Source organism: Ovis canadensis, chromosome 16 (genome assembly GCF_042477335.2).
Source record: "Ovis canadensis isolate MfBH-ARS-UI-01 breed Bighorn chromosome 16, ARS-UI_OviCan_v2, whole genome shotgun sequence".
NCBI classification, from domain to species: Eukaryota; Metazoa; Chordata; class Mammalia; order Artiodactyla; family Bovidae; genus Ovis; species Ovis canadensis.
Window position 1 is genome coordinate 66,646,794 of NC_091260.1, and position 27,736 is coordinate 66,674,529.

A 27,736-nucleotide genomic window follows, 5' to 3' on the forward strand; every position below is an offset into this window, starting at 1 on the left:
TGAACTGCAGTCTCCTGCATTGCAGGCAGATTCTTTACCAACTGAGCTATTAGGGAAGCCGGGAAGTGGGTGAGATGAGGAAGAGATACAAAGGTGGTTCCTGAATCCTTGAAATGTGTGACTAGATCAATAATGGTATCTTTCATTAAAACAGGAGCATACAGGGGGAAGGCCAGATTTAGGGTATAAGGTGATTATTGTTTAGGTCTATAACATTCTTTTTGGTGTGTATATGCTTCCAACATATGTGGTTAAATGGAGGATACAGTCTGTTCAGTTATTCATGTAAGTATGTTATAGAAGTATCTAAGGGTTCTGTGACACATCACCCAAGAAGAGGATAGAACAGTTCTCAGCCCAACAAAATATAAATATAACTATAATAATTCATTAAATTGAAAAAATAAATAATGCAACTTTGAAAATGGGCTATTAAAAGCCACAGAAATGAAGAATAAGGAGCAAATATAAGCATTATCCATTCATAAAGGGGTCTGGCCAGGTGTTGCCATATTTTGAATAATGATCAATTTATCTAATTGGATGCCATTAAGTATTTGAGTGATATTATTAATTTATTTTCCTTCTTCTGGCCTCACAAAGCCATCATTACATTATAATTTGACTCTTTCATTTCTCAAAAGAGAGAGGATACATTCATGTAAGGACTTGCTATTTGGGTCTTAGCAGTGATGGTTCTCTTTATAGATGAACCCATCTCATTTCACACATTAGTCTTGTGAACTTGGTTAATGGCAGTTTGGTCCGGAGAAATTGACTTATTCTTGGTTGATTACAGAATCAGGTTTCTTTGTATGCAAACACAGGGAGAAATTCTGGAATCCATATAAAATACTGAAGTGTAGTCCTCCAGGATAGCTTATGACAGAAAAATATTCTATGACATTTACTTCTCTATAATAATGTCTCTCATCAGATGTGAGTTTTTTATTTTCTTTTTTACACTTGCAAGTCTTCATTTAATGTATTATTATATGTAAATTGTAGACAGATATCATTTATTTTCCATAGCACCTAGCAAATTGCTCTAGACATATTGACTACTGAAAATACAATAAAAATTTTAAATGTTTATATAATTTTATTGCTATGAAATTGAGCAGAGCATTATTTGCTTGGCAGCAGACTTTATATTTGATAAGTCCTATCCATTTACTTATTGAATTATCTTGTGCTGAAAATTAAAACCATGAGAGGTAAGATATTATTATAAATATGATATGCTTTCAACATTTTTCATTTTAACTGGTATTGGCTAAGAATGAAAAGTTCTGAACTGTCGTTGAATGCTTTAGTGAAATTAACATTCATGGGAAGCATGGTTGTTATGTAGCCTCAAAGAACAGATTGCCCATAACATGCTCTGTTTGTGATGGAGTATTAAAGACCAGCTCTCATAATTTTTCACTCTACATTTATAGATCTGGTTCTGCTGACAGAATACTGGAAATGTAATTAAATGTTTAGCTTAATTAAAATGGAAAATAAAGCTTGTTCTCTGAAATTCAGTGTAACCTCCGAAGTGGCAAATGTGGTTATGTATCTCAAAGGCATGTACAGTGGTGTCCTACATGAACATATTTTTCTAATAGGCAAATATAGTGATGCTTGTATATTGCACAGTTCTCAAAGCAAACTGGTGTTTTCATCACAAAAGACGTATATCCAAAATTCATATAAAGTTTAAAGTACTATTTAGATACTCAAATTAGTCAAATTTTGCTTATGAAATTGATGGAATGTGGTATGGACTGAAAAACCCACAGAAGACATATCTACATTAGGTGTAGGCCAAATTTATTTTTGAAATGGGCCAGATAGTAAATATTTTCAGCTTTCTGGGCCACATGGTCTCTATCAAAACTGCTCTATTTTATACTAAGCAGAAAGCAGCCAAAGACTGTAATCAAATGGGCATGACTGTGTTTCAATACATCTTTATTTATGAATGCTGATATTTGAATTTTCTATTATCTCATTTCACTAAATATTCTTTATTTGGTTTTTCTTAGCCATTTAAAAATACAAAATAAATATTAGTCTACACACCATGCAAAAATATGTGGAGGTCTTCACTTGTCTTATAAGCCTTAGTTTGTAGACTAATAATCTACAAACACACCACTATTTCCGCTTAGGTACTTCAATCCAAATATTCAATAAGCATCTTTGATCTCAGCTCCTGGCAATTTTTGGCTTGCTTATCTGATCTATTCACTTTAGTATTTCTTTTCATCTATGAACACATAGTTTATTGTTTCTTAATCTTGAGTCATGTTTAAAAATTCCTCCCATATTCAAATTTTTATGGATATTTAGCTGTATTTTTATCAGCATTTTAATGTGTTCAGTTTTTTGTAGAATCGTATATTTATTCAACAAATTTGTCATGCACAGATCAGTTTAGTACTGATCTACTGTGTTCTCATGAAAAGAGATCTAAATCAGCACTCTGATTTTAAGTATTTACTCCTAGAAATAGTTGTTGATATATATCAGATTAGAATCAGGATTTGTGTTTTTCCCAAGTGGTTGGACAACTGACCCTTTTAATTAATTGAATGACAATTGTGACTTTCTAATTTTCAATGGCACCTGGCTATATAGTTAATTTCTATATTTTATATATATTTCTCACATTTCTATTAGCTGTATTGAGTCATTTACTTATGTATAAACTATATTTAAAATTTACACTCAAAATGTATTTGTTTATGGGTCAATATGACATATTTTTCAAAACTGTCTTGGTACCTCCAGTGAATCAATCAAAATGAAATTGACATCATCATAGATTAAAAAAAAATTCCATTCAAGTGAAAGTCACGCAGTTGTGACTGACTCTTTGCAGCCCATGGACTATGCACTCCATGGAGTGGGTAGCCATTCCCTTCTCCAGTGGATCTTGCTAACCCAGGGATCTTCCCAACCCAGGGATCTTCCCACCAAGGGATTGAACACAGGTCTCCTGCATTGCAGGAGGATTCTTTACCAGCTGAGCCACTAGGGAAGTCCAAGAATACTGGAGTGGGTAGCCTAATCCCTTCTCCAGGGGATCTTCCCAAGCCAGGAATCGAACTGGGGTCTCCTAGACTGCAGGTGGATTCTTTGCCAGCTGAGCTACTAGGGAAGCCCGAATAAACTAATGGAAGTTTATTAAATATTCAGATGGCTAGGCACCTACCTTGACGAATCTCATTTAAGTGATACAGGGAGTCCCAAGTTTAGTCTTAAAATCAGGAAAACTCAACTAAATGTTTACTTTGCATCTACTCTGTAACCAGTATTTCTTGATTTCTTGGTCAGTGTCTTCCTTTTGTCTATTTATTCATTTGTCATTCTCTTTTTCATTGTTTATAGTATGATCTTAAAATGTATAGGTGTGGATAAAATTTTTTCACTTTCTCATATACAAATATATTTGTCTTGTTATTATCTGTACAAATATATTTGTCTTGTTATTATCTGTGAAAATATGGCCAACTATGGAATGCTAGACTCAAACATATGTTTCAAATAGGCTCTACTGGCTGTTGATATTTGTTTCTGGTGAAGAATCTAATTCCAGTCATATTTTCAATCATTAATAGACAATCAACCTTATTGTCCTTTTCTATCTGGAAATCTTTAGAATTTTCTCTTTAGTTTGGCATTTTGAAATTTCACCAGAAATTTTCCTATTTTTGAAAATTGTTTTCTGTTAGAATTTTTCTTCCTGTTTTATTGAGATATAATTTACGTATGGCACTGCATAAGCTGAAGTTGTATGACAATTATTTGACTGACACACATCTTGCAATGATTACCACAGTGGGTTACTGAATATCCATCATCTCATATAGCTACAAAATTAAAGAACTGGAAGAAATATATTTTTCTTTGTGATGAGAACTCTTAGGATTTGCTCTCTTAACTTGCCTATATAACGCGCAACAGTATTATATTTATGCCATAGAACATCCCTATATTTATTTATATTATAACTGAAAGTTTGTACCTCTTGAATACCTTCCTTCATCAAATTCCCTGGTCTCCTACCTCCATCTCTAGTAACTACAAATCTGACCTGCTTTTTGTGGGTTGGTTTGTTTTGGAGAAGGAAATGGCAACCCACTCCAGTATTCTTGCCTGGAAAATCCCATGGACAGAGGAGCCTGGTGGGCTACACTCCATGGTGTCGCAAAGAGTTGGACACGACTGAGTTCACTTTCACTTTCACTTTTGTTTTGAAGTATAATTGACCTATAACACTATTAGTCCCTGGTACACAAGAGAGTGGTTCAATATTTCCATAACTTTCAAAATGATTACTATGATAGGTCTGTTTACCAACTGTCACCATACAAAGATATTGAAAAATTTTTGACTGCGTTCCCCATACTATACATTTCATCCCTGTGATTCATCTGTTTTGCACTTGGAAGTTTGTACCTCTTAATCTCCCTCATTCATTTCTCTAGTTCTCCCACCCCTCTCCATTCTGGCAGCTACTTGTTTAGTCTCTGTATGTAAATATATGTCTTTTGTTTGATTATTTGCTTCAGTTTTTAGATCCCACATATAAGTGAAATCATACAGTACTTGTCTTTCTCTGCCTGACTTATTTCACTTAGCATAATACCAAGTTGATCCATGTTATCACAAATGGCAAGATTTCAAGCTTGTTTTATGGTTGATTAATATTTAGTTGGGTTTGTGGGGTGTGGGTATCACATCTTATTTGTTCATTTGTTAATGGCCAACTAGGTTTCCTTCATATCTTGGGTATTATATATGAATAATATTGCAAGGAATATAGGGGTGCATGTATCTTTCCTAATTAGTGTGTTTGTTTCTTTGGAAAAATATCTATGAGTGGAATTGCTGAATGTGTATGGTAGTCTATTTTTAATTTTGTGAGGAACATGCATACTGTTTTCCACAGTGGCTTAACAGAGTTACATTCCCATCAACAGTGCATGAGTGTTTCCTTTTCTCCACATCCTCACTAACACTTATTTATTTTCTTTTTTGTAGCCACTCTGACAAGCATGAGGTAAATCTCATTGTGATTAATTTGCATTTATCTGGTAGTTAGTGATACTGAACATTTTATCACATGCCTGTTAGCCATCTGAATATCTTCTTTGAAAAAAAAAATCTATTCATGTCCTCTGCTCATTTTTTAATTGTCTTTTTGATGTTAATTTGTATGAGTTCTTTGTGTATTTTGGATATTAATCCCTTATCAGGTCTATTATTTGTAAATATTTTCCATTAAGTAGCTTGCTTTTTTGTTTTGTTAATAGTTTCCTTCATTGCCCAGAAGCTTTTTTTAGTTTGATGTGGTGCCATTTATTTATTTTGGATTTGGTCTGTGGCTCAACTGGTAAAGAATCTGCCTGCTATGTGGAAGACTTGGGTTTGACCCCTGGGTTGGGAAGATAATCTGGAGAAGGGAAAGGCTACCCACTCCAGTATTCGGGCCTGGAGAATTCCTTGGACTGTATGGTCCATGGGTCACAAAGAGTCGTACATGACTGAGCAACTTTCACTTCACTTTCCTTGTCTGAGAAGACATATCCAAAAAAAAAAAATAAAAAATAAATAGAAGAATTGATAAGACCAATGTCAAAGAGTATATTGCCTGCTTTCTTCTAAGGAGTTTTTAAATTTCAGGTATTACACTTAAGTCTTTAATCCATTTTGAATTTATTTTTTGTGCTTGCAGCAAGAGAGTAGTCCAGTTTGGTATCAGGAAAACAGAATAGCTACATGCAACAGAATCATTTATTAAAGAGGCTGTCTTTTCTCTCCATTGTATATTCTTGTCTCTTTGATCATAGCTCACAGTTGATAAAGAATCTGCTTGCCAATGCAGGAGATAAGAGACACACATTCAATTCCTGGGTTAAGGAAGATCCCCTGAAGAAGGAAATAGTAACTACTCCAGTATTCTTGCTTGGTGAATCCCTTGGACAGAAGGGCCTGGCAGGTTACAATCCATGGTGTTGCCAAGAGCAGACACAACTGAGCATGCATGCAGGTCTTACCACAAGTGGTTGGTTCATATCTGGGTTCTCTGTAGTGTTCTACTGATCTGTGTGTCTGTTTCTGTGCCAGTATCATACTGTTTTGACTACTCTAATTTGTATTATATGGTTTGAAATCAGAGTACATGAAACCTCTAGCTCTGTTCTTCTATCCCAAGATTGTTCTGATTATTCAGGGACTTTTGTGTTTCCATAAACATTTCAAAACTATTTGCTCTAGTCTCGTAAAAAATGCCAGTGGTATTTTGATAGAAATTGAATTGAATCTATAGATTGCCTTTCTTGTATGGTCATTTTAACAATATTCTTCTAATCAATGAGCATGGTATACCTTTCTATCTGTTTGTTTGGACTTCAGTTTCTTTCATCAGTAACTTAGTTTTATGAGTACTGAAGTGGATTGATATTCCCTTCTCCAGTGGACAGAGAAGGGAATGGCAAACCACTTCAATATTATTGCCTTAAGAACCCCATGAACAGTATGATAGGATGCTGAATTGATAGGACACTGAAAGATGAACTCCCAACGTCGGTAGCTGCCCAATATGCTACTGGAGAGAAGTGGAGAAATAACTCCAGAAAGAATGAAGGGATGGAGCCAAAGCAAAAACAACACCCAGTTGTGGATGTGACTAGTGATAGAAGCTAGGTCCAATGCTGTAAAGAGCAATATTGCATAGGAACCTGGAATGTGAGGTCTATGAATCAAGGCAAATTGGAAGCAGATGGCAAGAGTTACTATCAACATTCTAGGAATCAGCGAACTAAGATGGACTGGAATGGGTGAATTTAACTCAGAAGACCATTATATCTACTGCTGTGGGCAGGAATCCCTTAGAAAAATCGAGTAGCCATCATTGTCAGTGAAAGAGTCCAAAATACAGTACTTGGATGCAGTCTCAAAAATGGCAGAATGATCTCTGTTCATTCCCAAGGCAAACCATTCAATATTACAGTAATTCAAGTCTATGCCCCAACCAGTAACTCTGAAGAAGCTGAAGTTGAACGGTTGTATGAAGACCTACAAGACCTTCTAGAACTAACACCCAAAAGAGATGTCCTATTCATTATAGGGGAATGGAATGCAAAAGTGGGAAGTCAGGAAAAACCTGGAGTAATATGCAAATTTGGCCTTGGAATACAGAATGAAGAAGGGTAAAGGCTAATAGAGTTTTGCCAAGAGAATGTACTGGTCATAGCAAACACCCTCTTCCAACAACACAAGAGAAGACTCTACACATGGACATCATCAGACAGTCAACACCAAAATCAGATTGGTTATATTCTTTGCAGCCAAAGATGGAGAAGCTGTATACAGTCAGCAAAAACAAGACAGAGATCTGACTGTGGCTCAGATCATGAACTCCTTATTGCCAAATTCAAACTTAAATTGAGGAAAGTAGGGAAAACCACTAGACCATTCAGGTATGACCTAAATCAAATCTCTTATGATTATTCAGTGGAAATGAGAAATAGATTTAAGGGACTAGATCTGATAGATAGAGTGCCTGATGAACTATGGATGGAGGTTCACAATGTTGTATAGGAGACAGGAATCAAGACCATCCTCAAGAAAAAGAAACACAAAAAAGCAAAATGGCTGTCTGAGGAGACCTTACAACTAGCTGTGAAAAGAAGAGAAGTGAAAATCAAAGGAGAAAAGAAAAGATATAAGCATCTGAATGCAGAGTTCCAAAGAATAGCAAGGAGAGATAAGAAAGTATTCCTCAGTGATCAATGCAAAGAAATAGATGAAAACAATAGTATAGGAAAGACTAGAGATCTCTTCAAGAAAATTAAAGATACCAAGAGAACATTTCATGCAAACATAGGCTCAATAAAGGACAGAAATGGTCTGGACCTAACAGAAGCAGAAGATATTAAGAAGAAGAGGCAAGAATACACAGAAGAACTATACAAAAAAGATATTCATGACCCAGATAATCACGATGGTGTGATCACTCACCTAGAGCCAGACATCTTAGAATGTGAAGTCAAGTGGGCCTTAGAAAGCATCACTATGAACAAAGCTAGTGGAGGTGATGGAATTCCAGTTGAGCTATTTCAAATCCTAGGAGATAATGCTGTGAAAGTGCTGCACTCAATATATCAGCAAATTTGAAAAATTGGCCTCCTCAGCAGTGGCAACAGGACTGGATAAAGTCAGTTTTCATTTTAATCCCAAAGAAAGGCAATGCCAAAGAATGTTCAAACTATTGCACAATTGCACTCACTCACACGCTAGTAAAGCCAAAATTCTCCAAGCTAGGCTTCAGCAATACATGAAGCGTGAACTTCCAGATGTTCTAGCTGGTTTCAGAAAAGGCAGAGGAACCAGAGATAAAGTTGCCAACATCCTCTGGATCATGGAAAAAGGAAGAGTGTTCCAAAAAACATCTATTTGTGCTTTATTGACTATGCCAAAGCCTTTGACTATATGGATCACAATAAACTGTGGAAAATTCTGAAAGAGATGGGAATACCAGACCACCTGATCTGCCTCTTGAGAAACCTGTATGCAGGTCAGGAAGCAACAGTTAGAACTGGACATGAAACAACAGACTGGTTCCAAATAGGAAAAGGAGTATGTCAAGGCTGTATATTGTCACCCTGCTTATGCAACTTATATTCAGAGTACATCATGAGAAATGCTGGGCTGGAAGAAGGAGAAGCTAGAATCAAGATTGCTGGGAGAAATATCAATAACCTCAGATATGCAGATGACACCGTCCTTATGGTGGAAAGTGAAGAGGAACTAAAGAGCTTCTTGATGAAAGTTTCAGAGGAGAGTGAAAAACTTGGCTTAAAGCTCAACATTCAGAAAACTAAGATTATGGCATCCAGTCCCATCACTTCATGGGAAATAGATGGGGAAACAGTGGAAACAGTGTCAGACTTTCTTTATTTGGGCTCCAAAATCACTGCTGATGGTGATTTCAGCCTTGAAATTAAAAGAGGCTTACTCGTTGGAAGGAAAGTTATGACCAACCTAGATAGCATATTAAAAAGCAGAGGCATTACTTTGCTAACAAATGTCTGTCTAGTCAAGACTATGGTTTTTCCAGTAGTCATGTATACACGTGAGAGTTGAACTATAAAGAAAGCTGAGCACTGAAGAATTGATGCTTTTGAACTGTAGTGTGGAGAAGACTCTTGAGAGTCCCTTGGACTGCAAGGAGATCCAACCAGTCCATCCTAAAGGAAATCATTCCTGAGTGTTCACTGGAAGGGCTGATGTTGAAGCTTAAACTCCAATATTTTGGCCACCTGATGCAAAAAGCTGACTCATTTGAAAAGACTCTGATGTTGGGAAAGATTGAGGGTAGGAGGAGAAGGGGATGACAGAAGATTAGATGGTTGGATGGCATCACCGACTCAATGGACATGGGTTTGGGTGGACTCTGGGAGTTGGTGATGGACGGGGAGGCCTGGAGTGCTGCCCTTCATGGGGTTGCGAAGAGTTGGACATGACTGAGCAACTGAACTGAATTGAACTGAACTGATTGTTTACTTCCTTAGGTATTTTATTGTTAGGTATTTTATTTTTGAGGCTATTGTAAGTAGATTGTTTTCCTTTAGAATTGAATGGTTTTCATTTAGAATTTAATGAAGTATTAAAGTATTTCAACATGAAGATTTATATTTTTCTTGCATCATGGGAAATTTTTATTTATTTTATTTATCTCTAAAATTGCTTTATTATTTCCTGTATGACCTATCCATTGTTATACTGATATGGTCTTTATCATTTTTGTAGTCACTTCTAGTGTGTTCAGTTTCTCAGGCTTTTTGTTCTGGATGATCAATGGGCTTTTTATATGGTCATTCTATTACTCCTGGTTTTTTTTTTTTTTAAGTATACTCTATCCCAAAGTATTATATATCCATTTTAAAGGTGACTAAGATTTCATCTTAGACCTGAGTTCAGTTTTCCTCAAATTCTTCTTAATTCTTGAATATCCTTTCATATTTATAAAAAATAAAGTAGATGTATAAAACATTAGGTTACTATACAATTAAGTTATTCTTTCCTATCAACCTCTTCCTTTTGAAGGAGTGCTAATTAAACTAATCCTGTAAGTTGAATATTTAGGTCTTCCTTTAGTTTTCATGCATTTGAAGAAAACAAGACAGGTCAAGGACATGTTCATTTGCCAAAATATGAGAATTTGACTTTGATTTAATAGTCATTCTGTCCTCCTTGTGAGGAATAAGAGATTCTTTAGGAGCCTATTGTTGGAGTCCTGGTGAGAGAGAATGGTAGCTTGGACTTGTGAAGACACTGAAAGGCAATTCAGTCAGATTCAGAATGTGTTATGGTCTTGTTGATGGATTTGAATATTAAAAGTGCTAGATGAAGGGTAATATCTAACATCTTGGATTGGGAGCAAAAGCAAAGTAGTTAACATTAAATAAGAACAGACTATTGTTGTAAGGGACTTGCCTTGTAGCTCAGTTGGTAAAGAATCTGCCTTCAATTCTGGAGACCTGGGTTCAGCTCCTGGGTTGGGATGATCCCCTGGAGAAGGAAATGGCACCCCACTCCAGTATTCTTGCCTGGAGAATCGCATGGACAAAGGAACCTGGTAGGTTACAGTCCATGGAGTTGCAAATAGTGTATGTGCTATTGAAAATTATATATGCATATATTTTGGGATTTCCTGGTGGCTTAGATGGTAAAGAATCTATCTACAATGTGAGAGATTGAAGTTCGATCCCTGGGTTGGGAAGATCCCTTGTAGAAGGGCATGGCTACCCACTCCATTATTATTGCCTGAAGAATTCTATGGACAGAGGAGCCTGGTTTGCTGAGTCAGATTGAAAAGAGTCAGACATGACTGAGCAACTAACACTACTGTTGGAATATGAGGAAAGATTAAGAATATGAATGGTAGACTATATTAGGTACAAGTAGTTTACTAGATTTTCTGACAAGAAATTATTTGTTTATATATTTTGAAAATGAAATTGACATGAGATTACATATGGACAGACCTAAAAACAAAATTGTTGTAGCATAAAGAAGAGATACAATGTTTAGAAATGGTCATCATGGAATATTTTAAAGAAACAGTTTGGAAATACAGTACAGTTACTGTATTTGTAAAGTCATTTATCCACTTGAGATTTGTGTTTTAAATTTAAAGTCAGAATAATTTATAAAGCAGTCTGATATTTCTCCAACAGATTAAAGCTATAAAATTCTTATTTTCATCTTCTACCTCACAACCCTCTAATTCACACAGACACACAAGGAAGGCCACTAACTGATATTTACATATGTTGTAATTTCCATAAAAGTTTGCAGATTTACATGACTTTTGCAGTCTTGAGGCACCTTTCAACTTCTTAAATATTAAAAATTTGAATCCTTTACAGAGGTGTTAATGTGCATTCATCTTTCCACCTCCTGATATATAGTTGTTAAAACTTATTTTTGGACAAAATGACTCAGTCAAAATTAGGCAGAAGTGACAGTGATTATGTCCAAAAAGAATTAAGTTCACAATAATCAATTTCAATGTAAGTAGTGATGACTTTGCAGGAAACACACCCAATAAGTGAATTGCTTCTTTTTGCTTGAGTTCCTTTTCTGACTTTTTGTCTGTTTCACATACTCACTGTTGTGCTCTACAGGTTCTGTGATTGGCAAACCAATCCCCTTTATCTCCAGGCTCTGATTTTTGTCCTCTGGAAATTTGAAATAGAGAAAATCTATATCTTCTCTGAACAGATTGTGGATGGCAGCAGATCCCTTCTTTAGTCTTGTCTTTCACTTTTCAAAGATGCAGGGCATCTCAATAGCACACGATGTCAACAAATGAACCCTATTGCTATCACCCCAGATCATACCCTGTTTTTCTTTTGTAACGTTTTTCTTCCTGTTGCAGTTACTATTAACTTAGTAAATGTTTAGGAAGATGACATTTATATGCATATACTTAGGTAGAGTGATAATAGTGACTGAAAGGCTGTGTCTAATTTTATAGCTAATTGACTGAGTATATACTATGTTATCAGATACTGTAATAGGTGAATTACACAAATTATCTCCTTCAACATATGTATTTACCACAATTTCTCCTCCAGAAATGAGCTATTTTATCATCAAAAGATGTGCTGAGAACCAGTGCTTATCAATGTCAACACACTAAATAACAGATAATGCCAGAATTTGACCCGTTGGTCTCTATCTAAACTCTAGGCATTTGTTTTCAACAAAATAATGCTTTTTGAAAAAAAAAAAAAAAAAGAATGGCATAAATATTTTACACTAAAGACAACTACTATGCAATATATTCAATAAGGTTCTAGGGGATATTCAGAATAGTTGATTAAATGAGGTCAATATTTCAATACAAAACTTCTATCATTGGGTTCCTCTTATGTGCAAAGTAAAATTCTAAATATAGTCAAAATGTGCTAGAAAGATTTAGGGTACTTTAGAAAGGAGACATTCTGGTTTAAAGAGTGTGGTAAGAAAACCATCAATGTCAATGACTAGCTAGCAATGATGTGCAGAACATGTGTTTATTGACAATATGTGTAAACCTCCCAACTATTGAGTATTAGCAGCTTAAGAAATCTTTAGCTAGGCAAGGGAACACAGGGACAGTTCCTTTCTGGCAGTGACTTGCGGTCTATGTATACGTTGTAGTAGGAATGCAATATTCTGATAATATTAGCACTTAACAGTTTGATGTGGCCACCCTAAGGGCCAAACACTGAGTAAAGCAATGAACTTATAGCTTGGATTTCCAGTGCTATCTTTAGTCTGTCCTGTGATTCTCACAGCCTGTGGTAACCAAGACACTGGACTTACACAACACAAGAGACCTATACAGAAATTGTTTCAGCATATCACACAAAATTGATTTGCAGTAAAAATTGAGAAGAATAATAAGTCACACTGAGATTCAGGAAAATGAAATCCCTTTTGATCTAACCAATCTTCCTAGAGTCCTGAATTAACACTGGCCATACGAAATTAGGCTTCCAGGGTGTCTTAGATGATAAAGAGCCTGCCTGCAGCACAGGAGACTGGGAATCAATTCCTGGGTTGGGAAGATCCTCTAGAGAAGGAAATGGCAACCCAGTTCAGTATCCTCACCAGGAGAATTCTATGGACAGAGGAGCCTGGAAGTCTATAGTCCATGGGGATGCAAAGGGTCTGACACGACTGAGTGACTTCACTTACATTAAATTTATTTTGGACACCATTTTGTCGTCAATACTTCAGAGATGCTGTTCTCCTTCTAGCTTGTTCTGTTCTTTATGGAGTTGATGGCTCTATAAATATTATAAACATATAAATATAATCAGACTTGCTGTGCTAATCAAAGTTTTCTCTCAAAGTAGCAGTATAGAAAAACTTTATTATATATCAGCCGCCTTTACTATTATGCAGTCAAACACATATACACCTACACTTCAGGGTAAGAGAAGATGATAGAATCCACATTTCAATGTATTGCTTTCAATACACTCTCTAACTTTATGATTAATTATACATGCATCCTACTTGGAAATTCTTTCATAAACAACTCTGAATAAGCAAAGAAATGGTAAAGTATAACTAATCAGACATTTCCAAATGAAGAGCAGGCTTCTCATGCATTAAAATTTAAAAAAAAAAAGTCCAGTTTTGCAAGCTGTAGACTATGTAAATCTCTACTGAGTTATATTGGTCTATTTTTAATTGGACATTTTTTTTCATAGTGACCACATTACCTTTAAGTCTCCAATTTTTTATATTACCAGCTTTTGTACAGTGTGAGAGAAATGTTGTTCATCATCAATATAAAATTTTGTCTAATTCTGTTTTGATCTTTGTGATTTGTTTCTTTGTACTAATTTGAGGTTTTGCTTTCTCTTCTTTTTCTAGTTCCTTTAGGTATAAGGATAAGTTGTTTATTTGAGAGTGATTTTTTAAATCATCAGGTTATGATTTACCAGTGTTTTCTAATCATCTCTTCAGGCGCCTTTAAATACAATCTCTCTTTTCTCTCTTTTCCAGTCCCTTCCTTCTTTCTCCTTTTCTCTCTACTTCTCTCACCATCTAGTATGTCTTTATCATTGGTCCTGCAGAAACTTTTCTCTTGTATTTTAGGAGCTGCAACAGCTTTTATCATTAGTGATATTGTCTGAAGAAGATTCAAAAATTATATCTCTCGCTCAAAGCTGTTTCCTAAACTGCAGTTCAGTGATGCCTAGAGACTCTTGTGGGAGAAGGCAATGGCACTGCACTCCAGTACTCTTGCCGGGGAAATCCCATGGATGGAGGAGCCTGGTAGGCTACAGTCCATGGGGTCGCAAAGAGTTGCACATGACTGAGCAACTTCACTTTCACTTTTCAATTCCATGCACTGGAGAAGGAAATGGCAACCCATTCCAGTACTCTTGCCTGGAGAATCCCAGGGATGGGAGCCTGGTGGGCTGCTGTCTATGAGGTTGCATGGAGTCGGACACGACTGATGTGACTTAGCAGCAGCAGCAGCAGAGACTCTTGTATAACTCGTCACGGTGTCTAGCTAAGACCTCAACATCAGCATCATTCTAATCTGAATCTATATAATTTGCTACCCAAGTACTGTTTCCTTTCTTCTTCCTACTAATAACAGCATCATTTTTTCTTCAGGACTAAGCTTGAAAACTCTGATTCATTCTTAGCTCCATTAGTGAAAGTGAAAGTGAAAATGTTAGTTGCTCAGTCCTGTCCTACTCTTTAGGACCCTATAGACTGTAGCTTGTCAGGCTCCTCTGTCTATGGAATTCTCCAGGCAAGAATACTGGAGTGGGTTGCCATTTCCTTCTCCAGGAATTTTCCCAACTCAGGGATTGAACCTGGGTGTCCTGCATTGCAGGCAGATTCTTTACCATCTGAGCCCCATTATGGTATAGTTAATTATTTCTCTAAATAAATTACATGTACCTTTCTCTTTTCCATTCTTCTACCAAATTAAAGATATTCACTATATCTTTATGGATTATAGCTATAAATGTCCAAAAGCTTTATCATCTTGCAACTCAGCATGCAGAGGGTACTCAACCACCTCATATTCAACCAATATATTTTGGTTATCTATTAAGTCTTAGAAAGTGTGGGCAAGTGTCCCTGCCAGACCAACTCCCTCCTAACAGTGAGTACTTGCTCTGATCTCTCTACTTTGACAGTTAAATTCCAAAAGCCATCATCTAGCGTTGAAATTCAGAACTCATGGTGACTGACAATCATCCTTCTGGGTAAATAGCAAACGTGTAGGCAAGGGATGATGGTGCAATATGGCAGATTTTAAAAAGGAAGAACTTGAGATAGGGCTCAGTGGATGGTTTGTGAATTATTAATAAAGTAAATGAGTTGAACTTGATCTATTGGATTGATGGTAGTGACGAGGTGGGCTGCTTCATGAACATATAGGTGCTCTAATCCCACACGCTTCCACATTCAGATAGGCCCCATATTTGGCTAGATGTTGTCATGGCCATCTTGAAAATCTTAATGTCTAACAAATCTCCATATTTTCTAACAAATCCCTGTATGTTCATTCTTCACCCTTCCTCAAATTGTGCAGCTGATCATGAGGTGAGGACAAACATCAAAGCTAATATCAGAATTCTATTTGGATAGTGTGTGTGTGTGTGTGTGTGTGTGTGTGTGCATGTTATCAATTCTATTCTCTAACTTCATTTAAAGAGGTTATGAAAATAATTTACCAATTTCTTAATATGTGAAAAATGTTGTCCATACATACACAGCTTATAGGATCTATGATGCTGCATTGCAGTTTAGTGATTTCTTTCTGATTTTTTTTTCTTTTTTTTCCCCTAAAGCCAGAAAATCTGCCTTACTTCTTTATAATCTGTCAGTGGAACTTACATCAGTACTTGCTATATGATACTCTGTATGTATTTTCTGAATGAATCTCTTTATGCACACAGGAACACTTACATATTTGCATTTGTGTATATGCATATGTGGCCTTCCCAGGTGGCTCAGTGATAAAGAATCCTCCTGCCAGTGCAGGAGATATAGGTTTGATCCCTGGGTCAGGAAGATCTCTTGAAAAAGGAAATGACAAACCACTCCAGTATTCTTGCCTGAAAATCCCATGGACAAAGGAGCCCAGCAGGCTAGAGCCTATGGGGTCACAAACTGTTGAATGCATTTGGGGACTAAATAACAACAATAAAACTGTACATATGTGTGTATGTATACATCTATTATATTTATATATAAACACAAAGTTTTAAACGTATATAAATTTATAAACACGTACATGCATGTGGATTCACTGACGAAGTCATGTCTGACTCTTGCAGCCCCATGCAATGTGTTCCGTATAGTATCAGGGCACTCATACAAGCACTTAAGTTTCTCAGACATGATGGTGGTGGTCTACTCACTAAGTCACATCTGGCTCTCATAACCCCGCACAATTGTAACCCACCAGACTCCTCTGTCCATGGGATTTTCCATGCAAGAACACTGGCGTGGGTTGCCATTTCCTTGTCCAAGGGATGTTCCCAACACAGGGATTGAATCCATGTCTCCTACACTGGCAGCTGGATTCTTTACCACTGATTCATCTGGGAAGTCCATAAGCATGTACACACAGACATTTTTTTGGCTAAATGTGAGAAGTATAGAAATTCATATTGAACTCAATTTTCTGAATGTCTTCCAATCATTAAAACAATTTAAGTCCATTATATTCTTAATTAGCAATAGCATACTAAGAGAATGGATATGGTCAGAAAGTTATGAGAAGAATATAAAGAAGCAGCCAATAAATATTCTAGTAATCACACAAATAGAAATTAAAACAATGACATAATTTAAGCCACTGAGTAAGCAAATTGAAAAAGAGATGTTCTTGCTCAAGAGTAGTGAGGAACAAATTAATCTTTTACTCTTCTTAATGGTTCTTGGGAGCAATAACATTATCATGTGTTTTAAGAAATATTCACAAAATGTGCTTAGTAGTTCTATGTGCAGATGTCTATTCAATTGCCTTAGTCAGAGACCCAAGGAAAGAAGCATTCATAGAAGCATAATTTGTAATATGGCAAACGGAAACAGCATCAATCTTCAATGACCAAAAGAAGGTTAAATATAGTATATTAAATGTTTGCTTTGTAATATAACACTGGTATTTTATTGAAAATACTTAATAAGGCTTTTTAATTAGAAAATTCTGGAATATTAAAATTTAAAAGATAAGATATATGCATCAATTTTCGAAGTGTCTCATGAGGTACTCTTAGGGAAAACATTGATAATAGTAAGTTTACGAGGTAGCCGAACTAAATTACTTTACTGAATCTCTGAAACTAACATGATATAAATCAACTATAACTTGAATAAAGAAAGAGTGTATACTGCTGTTATGTCTGGGATGGTCACAAATGGACATTAGCAAATTAAATACACTTCTGAAAAGATCAGAGATTGGTTAATGATAAGTTCTGATTAATAGAAATTTAAATAACTCTTGTTTTTATAAATTGAGATTATAGAATGATTTTTAAGTGTGTGTCCCTTTTCTGGCATTGTAAACAGTATATGCTGTTCAGTTCAGTTCAGTCGCTCAGTCGTGTCCGACTCTTTGTGACCCCATGAATCACAGCACGCCAGGCCTCCCTGTCCATCACCAACTCCCGGAGTTCACTCAGACTCACGTCCATCGAGTCAGTGATGCCATCCAGCCATCTCATCCTCTGTCTTCCCTTCTCCTCCTGCCCCTAATCTCTCCCAGCATCGCAATCTTTTCCAGTGAGTCAACTCTTCGCATAAGGTGGCCAAAGTACTGAAGTTTCAGCTTTAGCATCATTCCTTCCAAAGAAATCCCAGGGCTGATCTCCTTCAGAATGGACTGGTTGGATCTCCTTGCAGTCCAAGGGACTCTCAAGAGTCTTCTCCAACACCACAGTTCAAAAGCATCAATTCTTCGGTGCTCAGCCTTCTTCACAGTCCAACTCTCACATCCATACATGACCACAGGAAGAACCATAGCCTTGACTAGATGGACCTTAGTCGGCAAAGTAATGTCTCTGTTTTTGAATATGCTGTGTAGAATATAATATTTCCTTTATAGTTAAGAATCATACAATAATTTGGGTCACTGAAATGTCAGTTTCCATTCTATAACAGGAGAGAGGTAAATATAGATAGATATGGGAGGTTGAACGAAGTGAGTGAACGTCCCCAGTACTCTTCATGAAAGCTATATTTTCTCTTAAGAAAAAGTTCTTGGGTAGAGTTTATTTGTTATTTGCCTTTTTCTGCTACAAAATGAAGTATAGAAATAAAATACAATGTATTTAATGAACACATTTGAGCAGTTATATCTGGGGTTCAACAAACCTTTATTCAAAGCCTTTTATATGCCAGGGACTGTGCTAGACCCTTTTTTTAATTCGTAAAACTCTTTAAGAATTGCAGAAGTTCCATGTAAAAGAAGGGTGGTCTCCAAAACTACAAGTCAGGTAGCATGTTGAGAGAATAAAACAAGCTAGTTAAGCAACTGTATATTTACTATGAGTTGTAGATAGTTGGCCTAATCCTAGGTCTCCTATCTCCAATATAGACTTATTTCAATTACTTCAAGCTGCATTTGCATATACGATGTACCAGATGGTCACTCCTAGCTAGCATTCAATTAGGAAACAGATTGCAAACACATAGTTATAAAAGAAGCAAGTTTATATATGTTAGTATGTGCCCAGTTTTAAGTACATTATATGTGTGTGTGTGTGTGTATAACATATGCATGTGTGTATGTATGCTCAGTCACTGAGTTGTGTCCAAATCTTTGTGTCCCCATGGACTGTAGCCCACCAGGTTCCTCTGTCCATGAGGTTTTTCAAACAAGAATACTGGATTGGGTTGTTATTTCCTCCTCCAGAAGATCTTCTGGACTCAGGGATGGAACCCATGTTTCCTGCATTGGCAGGCAGCTTGTTTTCCACTGAGCTAGGAGCAAATCTTATGTTACATTATATAACTTATTTATCTTCTGAAGCTTAAGAGATAGGTAACATTATGGGATTTTTATTGAGGAAGAAACTAACCATATATAACTGTATAGCTTCCCAAGTTTGTTTGGTTCCAGATGGTAGCTCAGTTGGGAAAGAATCCATCTGCAATGCAGGAGACCCTGGTTTGATTCCTGGGTCAGGAAGATCCTCTGGAGAAGGGATAGGCTACCCACTCTAGTGTTCTTGGGCTTCCCTAGTGGCTCAGCTGGTAAAGGATCTGCCTGCAATGCAGGAGCGGAGAAGGCAATTGCAACCCACTCCAGTACTCTTGTTTGGGAAATCCCATGTATGGAGGAGCCTGGTAGGCTGCAGTCCATGTAGTCTAGAAGAGTTGGACACAACTGAGTGACTTCACTTTCACTTTTCAGTTTCATGCATTAGAGAAAGAAATGGCAACCCACTCCAGTGTTCCTGCCTGGAGAATCCCAGGGATGGGGTAGCCTGGTGGGCTGCCATCTATGGGGTTGCACAGAGTCAGACATGACTGAAGCAACTTAGCAGCAGCAGCAGCAGCAGCAGCAATGCAAGAGACCTGGGTTCATTCCCTGGGTTGGGAAGATCCCTTGGAGAAGGGAAAGGCTACAACTCCAGTATTCTGGTCTGGAGAATTCCATGGAATTCTGTCCATGGGGTTGCAGGGAGTTGAACTCTACTGAACGATTTCACTTTCACTTTTCTGTGTTCTTAATTACTATGTTGCGTTACCTCTAACTGTAATACAATTTGTTAAATGCAATATTTACAGACTTTGAATCATATTTTATGCCCTCAAAAAATGTAGTCTTGTCACACCTATTGTAGCAAAATGCTTATGCAGAAAAGGTGACCTTTGTTCCAACCCCTAGAGGATGGATAAAGTAGGGGCAAGGTGAAAGTGTTACTGGCTCAGTCGAGTCTGACTCTTTGCGACCCCATGGACTGTAGCCTGCCAGGCTCCTCAGTTCATTGAATTCTCCAAACAAGAATACTGGAGTGGGTTGTCATTTCCTTCCCCAGGGGAATCTTCCTGACCCTGGGATCGAACCTGGGTCTCCCACATTGCAGGCAGAATTTTTACCATCTGAGTCACCAGGGAAGCAGGGGAAAAAAGAAATGAAAACTATCCTAGGGCTGAGGGAGAGAGTAGATATAGTAGTTCTGTCAACTAAATCAATGTATCATGATACAGCTCACAAAAATAAGGACAACTTAAAAGTACTCAAGTTAGCCAAGCCTTCTTAAAATGCAAAATTCCAGGTACATTCTCAATATTTTAGAGTTAAGGTCCTTACCACCCTCAGATAGAGGTGTTGCTTTTTCTAAGGATACGTGTTTACATTTTTGATGACCATATCATGCAGTTGATTTCTACTGAAATTATCACCAGTAGAAATCTCTTAAGTCTTATTCACAAGTCTTATTCAAAGAATTGTCTCCACTGCCATATTTTTAATAGACCCCTACATCTGGATCCATATTTGTATTTCTTCCTTGTTAGATTTGAGATAGCATTTAAGTTTTTCAAGACCAGTTCTTCATCCAAATGCACTAGCTTCTGCTATAAAATTTCTATGGCTGATGTCAGTGTTCAGACAATTGTTAAAAGCCACAATCCTGTTTAGAGGTAGAGCTCTGTGCTTACTACTAGATACTTTCCTCTCACACATTTCTAAATGTGTGAGAATGAGGCTTAGCCTGTTGCTACACCAAATAATTGTATTAAAATTTAAATGTACATGGGAAAAAATGAAAGCAGTGAGAGATTTTATTTTCTTGGACTCCAAAATCACTGTGGATGGTGACTGAAGCTATGAAATTAAATGACACTTGCTCCTTGGAAGAAAGTCTATGACAAAGTTAGACAGCATATTGAAGAGGAGACATTGCTTTGCTGACAAAGGTCCATATAGTCAAAGCTATGGTTTTTCCAGTAGTCATGTATGGATGTGAGAGTGGACCATAAACAAAGCTGAGCACTAAAGAATCAATAATTTCTAATTGTGCTGGAGAAGATTCTTGAGGGCCCCTTGGACAACAAGGAGATCCAACCAGTCAATCCTAAAGGAAATCAGTCTCAATATTCATTGGAAGGACTGATGCTGAAGCTCCTGTACTTTGTCTACCTGATGTGAAGAGCTGATTCACGGGACAGGATCCTGATGCTGGGCAAGATTGAAGGCAGGGGGAGAAAAGGGTGACAGAGGATGAGATGGTTGAATGGCATCACCAACTCAATGGACATGAGTTTGAGCAAGCTCCAGGAGATTGTGAAGGACAGGGAAGCCTAGTGTGCTGCAATCCATGTGGTCACAAAGAGTCAGAAATGACATAGCAACTGAACCATGACCATGACAAAATTCTCCATGTGGGCTTTAATGAAGTAGTGAGAGATGATGATGACATGTAGAGAGATTATGTCATGTGGCTTTCCCCGAGTTCCTTCCTAACATGTCTGTCATAGAGAGCAGTAGGTTATTTTAAAATGAGATGTATGTGAATGTGATAGAGACTCAGGTGACCTAACTGTTTCTTGCCTTACTAGTCTGTTCATCTCTTTATAAGTAACCTTATAACTTGACCAGGTTTCACATTTGGTTCAGTAATTTCTAATTTGGAGACTCCATGTTCAATCTTCTTTTGCAAGTTGGGAAAATATTTTCTTATCTCTCGTCTTACTGCACTATTTTTTTTTTTTACTGAATTGTCCAAGTTTACTGCCATTATTTCAGATATTTAAAAAAAAATCTTGGCATATTCTTTGTGTGACCCTTGTGAAAAAAAGTAACTACTTCAAGCTAGGGTCTGCTAGTTAGTATATGTTCACTTATCTTTGAACCCAGTGTCCTTATTCTATCACTTACATAGCAACAAGTATCTATTTTATGGACATCAGACATATATACTATAGAAATTGAGGTATTTTACCTTTCTCTTTGTCAGCTTTTAACACTGCCCATGAGATCAAATCACATTCATTATTTTGATAGTTACATGCACTGAAGAAAACTTTAAAAAGGTGTTTTTATTAATCAAAATATTATTTTGAGTAAGGAAGGCTCTACTTTTTAAAATTAATTACACATATAGTTAACTTTGAAATATTTTTGATCTCTTTTTAATTTTTCTGCATCAGTATTTCCCCAGTGCTCTGCAATTTATAAATTGCAATTTATCTGAATGAATAAAGGTTAACTTTGTTAGGTCATCTCTAAGTATATTCGTAGAGGTACTATTTTTTATCAGTGTACATTTTCTTTTATTCATTTAACAAAAATATGTAATGCACTATTAGTCACCTAAGCACATAAAATAAATAGCTGCAAAGGAAATCCTGTATTGCTTCATGTTTTACCAGCTGTTTTTCTTTACACAGAAATCTGATCACTTTGTCGTTATTATTGTAATTTCAATAATCATTTCAATTAAAATTCAATCATAGCACCATGTTTGTGTAGTTAATTGTCCTAAGCACTGAATTATAGCAAGGGATATTTATACATTTCATTTACATTCCTTCTTTATTTATGTTTGAAAACATCGCACAGCCTCCTGAATTTCCAGGGTAAAACTAAACATGAGATGGCATCTAAAGAGACAATTTCCTGAGTCTGGCTCTCAGAGAACCACGGCAGTTTAGCATTACAATGTTATCTTTTGAGTTCCTCTAGTCTGGCTAGCATCAATCTCATGTTAGATGCTTCCCTGTCACTAGTGAAAGTGATTCTTATAACTCTCCCAACGTGACATAAGTGGGGACTTGGGATCAGAAACGTCCATGCTTTCAGTTTCAGAGATTAACTCTGTAATAAATTCTGCTGACTGATGCATTGTCCAATTTCTTGAAGTTATCTTTGACATAAGGAGGAAATAAGCACCTGCCTACCACCTGGCTTTCCCCTAGCAGCATGTTCCACACAGGTTCATGTACTTTCTGCTTTTTAACTTGAAAACAGAAGAGACGCACTAAGTGGCTGATGGGCTGGCTTTTCTAGGGCTAGGAAAAGTCAGGGCGAATTCAGAATAGCAAACTTCAGAAGCCATTTCAATCCCTTGTACGTTTCATCATTGGGTTTGTGGAGAGTCTGCCTGAAGCCTTTAATCTGAGTGCTGTCTCATATATATAAATCCTCCCTCAGGGAATGGGTTCTTTTCCTAGAAATATTTTGTGTTTTTTGGTGAAGCTCACAGATTCTTCTCCATGTCTTCCCACTCAGGACCAAGTGCCTGTTGGCTTCCATTGTGACTGTTCACTCAATGTGATTCTTATGATCTTATCCAGGGAAAACCACCTAGGAAGACTAACAAAAACACATCAGTTTCAAGTGTGTCCCTAGGATGCTCAATGCTGATGTCTTAGGAAAAGCTTTTGTAGCAAACTGATAAAACAGTCTACTGTATTCAACTGAAGGTAGCCAAAGGCTTCCCAGATGGCTCAGTGTTAAAAAAAAAAACAAACTGCAATGTAGAAGCTGCAGGAAATAGGGGTTCAATCCCTGGGTCAGGAAGATCTCCTGGAGGAGGAAATGGCAACCTGCTCCAGTATTCTTGTCTGAAAAATCCCATGGACAGAGGAGCCTGGCGAGCTACAGTCCATGGGGTTGCAAAGAGTTGGATATGACCAAGCACAGATGCAGCCAAATAAAAGAGTTAGACATTCTCTAGAGATTGTCATGTGGAATTTTTAAATTAAACTACATGACCCCACACAGCCCAAAAGTTCATCTTTCTATCCTATTTATCTTTCATAACTATTCCTTTCTTTGTCCTCCCAGGCCTTCATCAACACAGGAAGATTTGAAATGGATTCTTTTCAATAACCACAAATGAACACAATTTTATGTCTATGCCAGGGAAATCTCATTTAAATCAGAAACTGCATGAGTGAGAATATACAAAACATAATACAACATTGGCTCATTATTTCGGATGCTATTGTTTCCATACAACTTTTCCCTGAGAGTTTAGATTTTTGGAGTTTCTGAAATTCTAATTGACTCCTAACATCTTCCTTAGGCTCAACAATGCACTGAAATGTGCAGTTTTTTCACAATTAGAGATAATCCAATCCGAGTGCTGCTTTCACAGTTTCTGTTGGTTTGTTTAATTGTACCCAAGCCCCAAAACAAATTAAATCCCTGCTCATTCCACATCAGCCAAGCCAAATAAGGTAGCCAAATATAACACTAGTTGATTCAAAACATCCTCTCTTTAAATTGCACACATTTTTTACTTCCCTAGTGGTCCAGTGGTTTAGACTCTGTGTCTCGACTGCAGCGGGCTTAGGTTCCATTCCTGGTCTGGGAACTAAGATCCCACATGCTGCATAGGAGTGCCAAAATGTAATAAATAAATAATAAAATAAAATTGCACAGATTTTATTTAATCTTTGCAGAGATCCTCTGAAGTGAGCATTTTTCTCCAGATTTTAAAGAGAAACTGCCGTAGTCTCAGAGAATTGAAACAGCTTAGACAGATTCTGACATACCTAACAGTCTGAGACACAATTTGAATCCACGTTTTCAGACCTGTAGAGGGCCTGTTCCCTCTAGCACATATCTAGCTTGGGAGCATTTATAGTATCAGCTAACCAGAGCAAATAATGCTGTTCTCTTTGTGGCTGGAATTACTGAGGGTCTTGTGTAATTCTGAATGAATGTATCTGCCAAATGATCCCTCCATTTAGATAAACTCCTACACTTATTTACTACACGGCTTTAAATGGGGCTGCTTGATGTTCTTAATGAGTGAGTGTGGGTGACTTTGTGTTGGAAGAAAGGGCTGAAATCATTTCCCATCAACTGCGAACATAGCCAATCAGGCCTGAAATCCTTGTTATCAAAAGCTATGTACATTACAAATCATTTACATTTATTCTGGAGTAATGGGAGGTGAGAAGTTGTGTGTGTGTGTGTGTTTCCTGGCACAAGCAAGGAGAGTAGGAAAGGCATTGCGGTTCCTATTCGTCTTCACAGATAAACTGCTGACCTCCAAGGGAAAGCTCTCGCTCATATATGAACCCTCCACGCCTTAGGTAGTTTGGGGTAAGGCGTTAAAGGGCATCACTCAAGCTCAATCTCATGGCTACCACCGGACTAGGGATCACCGATGAATGAGCCAGCAGTTGAATGTTTAGCAGGCTGTGACGACTTTGCACGGAAATAGGAGAATTTATTACCAGCCTGCCACGTCCGTGCCTGCCCTGCCCGCTTTTGCTCTCGTTCCCTCCCAATGTCTACTCCCACTCCATCTGACAGTCAGACCCCTTCTTGTCCCGCACTTCCCCTCACCCGCGGAGAACTGAGGGTCTAAACTGTCACTGAGTCCTGGCTGTCATTTTTCAAGAGCAGTAGGACTAAAGCTGATGCCGCCAGTCCAGGATATTTTAAAAAATATATATATATTAACTATTTCATGAATGGCGCTGCTTTCCGCACGACCTTGCTACGAGGGGGCTGAAGGGTGTCCGATATGTGTGCTGTGGAATTTCTGCGGCCCCCAAAGTATGCACGATGGGAGGCAAAAAAAAAAAAAAAGAAAAAGAAAAAGGAGGCAGAGGGAAAGGCAGCGGTCGCGAGAGCCTGGGAGGAGAGGAAGGAGGAGAGACTGGGAAGCGGAGCATCAGGCGGACAGGCTGTGCCAGCCAATCAGAGACGCGCTCGGGAGCTGCAGCCGCGGAACCGCGGAGCCTGGCTCGCAGGAGCGAGGAGCCAGCCCCGGGCTCTCCGAGGACCAGCGCGGCGAGCGCGAGCACCGGCAAAGTCCCCTCTATGATGCTCGTAAATTAAGTTCTTTTCCACCACTTAGGGCAAAGTCAACCAAGGTAAGGCTTCCGTGAATGACACTTTACCATGGAGTGACATTAAGATTTTTGTGCAGTGGGGCTGAGTCCAAACAATATTTGGTGAAATCTTCCTCTCCGGGTTGCTTTCACAGAATCTGCCACGAATGGGAAAGTTGGAGATGATGCTTCCTGAGCCTTAGCGCTAGTATGCATTTGAAAAAAAAAAACCCAAACAATTTTTTCTCCCTTAACCAAGAGCGTTGCCATAAAGCCTATGGGATGTGAGTGGGATAACCCAGCTGGGTCTGTGTTTATGTTTATCTGTGGATGATGTGCTGTTATCTGTCTTGCCCCTGAAGAAGTTGGAAGGATACTCCGCAGGGCGCATTTGAATCGTGATGGCATTAGAATAAGCTGTCATTTATGTCTGTCTGTAAAAGTGAGGGAAAGCATTGTCAGAACAGAAACGGGGACGTTGAAATTGAAATTTCCGTAGTGCTTCTTAATTATTGCCTTTCCAGTATCCTCTGAAATTACACAATATCTAAGCACTGAAGCTGCAGCAGGGCAAGGCTCATTTTCTCTTTTCTCTCTTTCTTTCTTCCCTGCCCCCCCACCCCCCACCCCATGAAATGCTTATTAAAGCTTAAGATGAAACTTTTTTCTTCTTTTAAAGGGCACTATAAATGATGCATGAAAAGGAATTAGGTAGGCTCCTGCGCTCAGCAAAACTCTTTATTTAGTACATGCCCTTTTGTTTGTTAACTCATTTCTTAACTTCCTGAACCTGACTTGTTTGAGTTTGGAAATAACAATTATTTCGTCTTAATGTTCATGTCTTAAAAACAAGGTAAAATTATGCCGTATGCATGTTTGCATGAGTGTGTATGTGTGGTGCGTGCAGATGTGGAACTAGGAAGATCAGTCATGTAACAGGTGAAAGATAAAATTGTATTGGCTAATTATTAAAGTATTTCCTTATATCCATGCCTGCTGTATTTAAAGAACTTTCAGATTAATCAAGAGTACATCTCCTTGCTATTTCTCTGCTAAAAATGTAGAAATACTAAAGTGAAAATCTTAGCTAAAATTATTCTGGTTTTTGGTTTGCTCAGGTGATGGCATCACTGCTTCGAGCTGAGAGAGACAGATCACAGAAATATTTTATTATGCAGCAAAAAAAAAAAAAAGAAACCTATAGGCTCTGACTATGTTTTGGAACCTTTATTTTCCACTCTGGAATCACCCACAGATTTTTCAAAGCAGGGGGCTTTCCTTATGCAGTAATTGTCTGCCTCTGTTTCATTGGACTTGTCTTATCAGAGAAAATACATAATTCTGAATCAAGAGTTAGAGGTACAGACTAGATCTTGTATGTATCTTGGTGAGAGGAGAGAGGCAGGATGTGATGTTGGTAGAGAATTAGTTCTATAGTCTAATACTCTGGTTGAGGAACCAATCATCACTGGTTTCTTTCAAGCCTTCTGTTATAGGTTAAATTTCAGACTTCCTGAAGATAAATTAACCTAGTACAGCTCAACCCACTTCTTCAGTTAATAAGGCATTCATTTAATGGACCTTGTTAGAGGAATATGCCGTAAAACATAATGATGATGCTTTTTTACAGAGGTAGCTAACTTAAAGGGGAGGAAAACATAAAATGATACCAATGGCCAAGTTTGATTTTCTACGTTGACAACGATGGGAGGTAGAAAAATGAGAATTTGCTATTTTAGATGCAACAAAAATGCCCACTTAAAGATAACCCAGTAGCAAAGGGAATATAATTGTAGAGTAAAGGTAGCTAACAGGAAACTCTAGCTGTAACTCTATCCAGGGAATGTTAAAAGTAATTAGCTACAACAACTGTAAGCATGATTGATAG

At 37.6% G+C, this 27,736-nt stretch overlaps 1 protein-coding gene across 3 annotated transcripts in view; it reads left to right on the forward strand.

The window, feature by feature from the left end:
* Nucleotides 1-27,736, forward strand: part of CDH18 (cadherin 18) — a 1,279,339-nt gene that overhangs the window by 650,284 nt on the left and 601,319 nt on the right. For 2 of the 3 annotated variants that reach the window (XM_069556586.1, XM_069556588.1), the window contains exon 1: nt 25,611-25,890. The exons of the other annotated variant lie outside the window; for it this stretch is intronic. The gene's annotated coding sequence lies outside the window, so the exon portion shown is untranslated. Of the gene's footprint in view, nt 1-25,610; nt 25,891-27,736 lie in introns of those variants that run through there. 3 annotated transcript variants of the gene reach the window in all.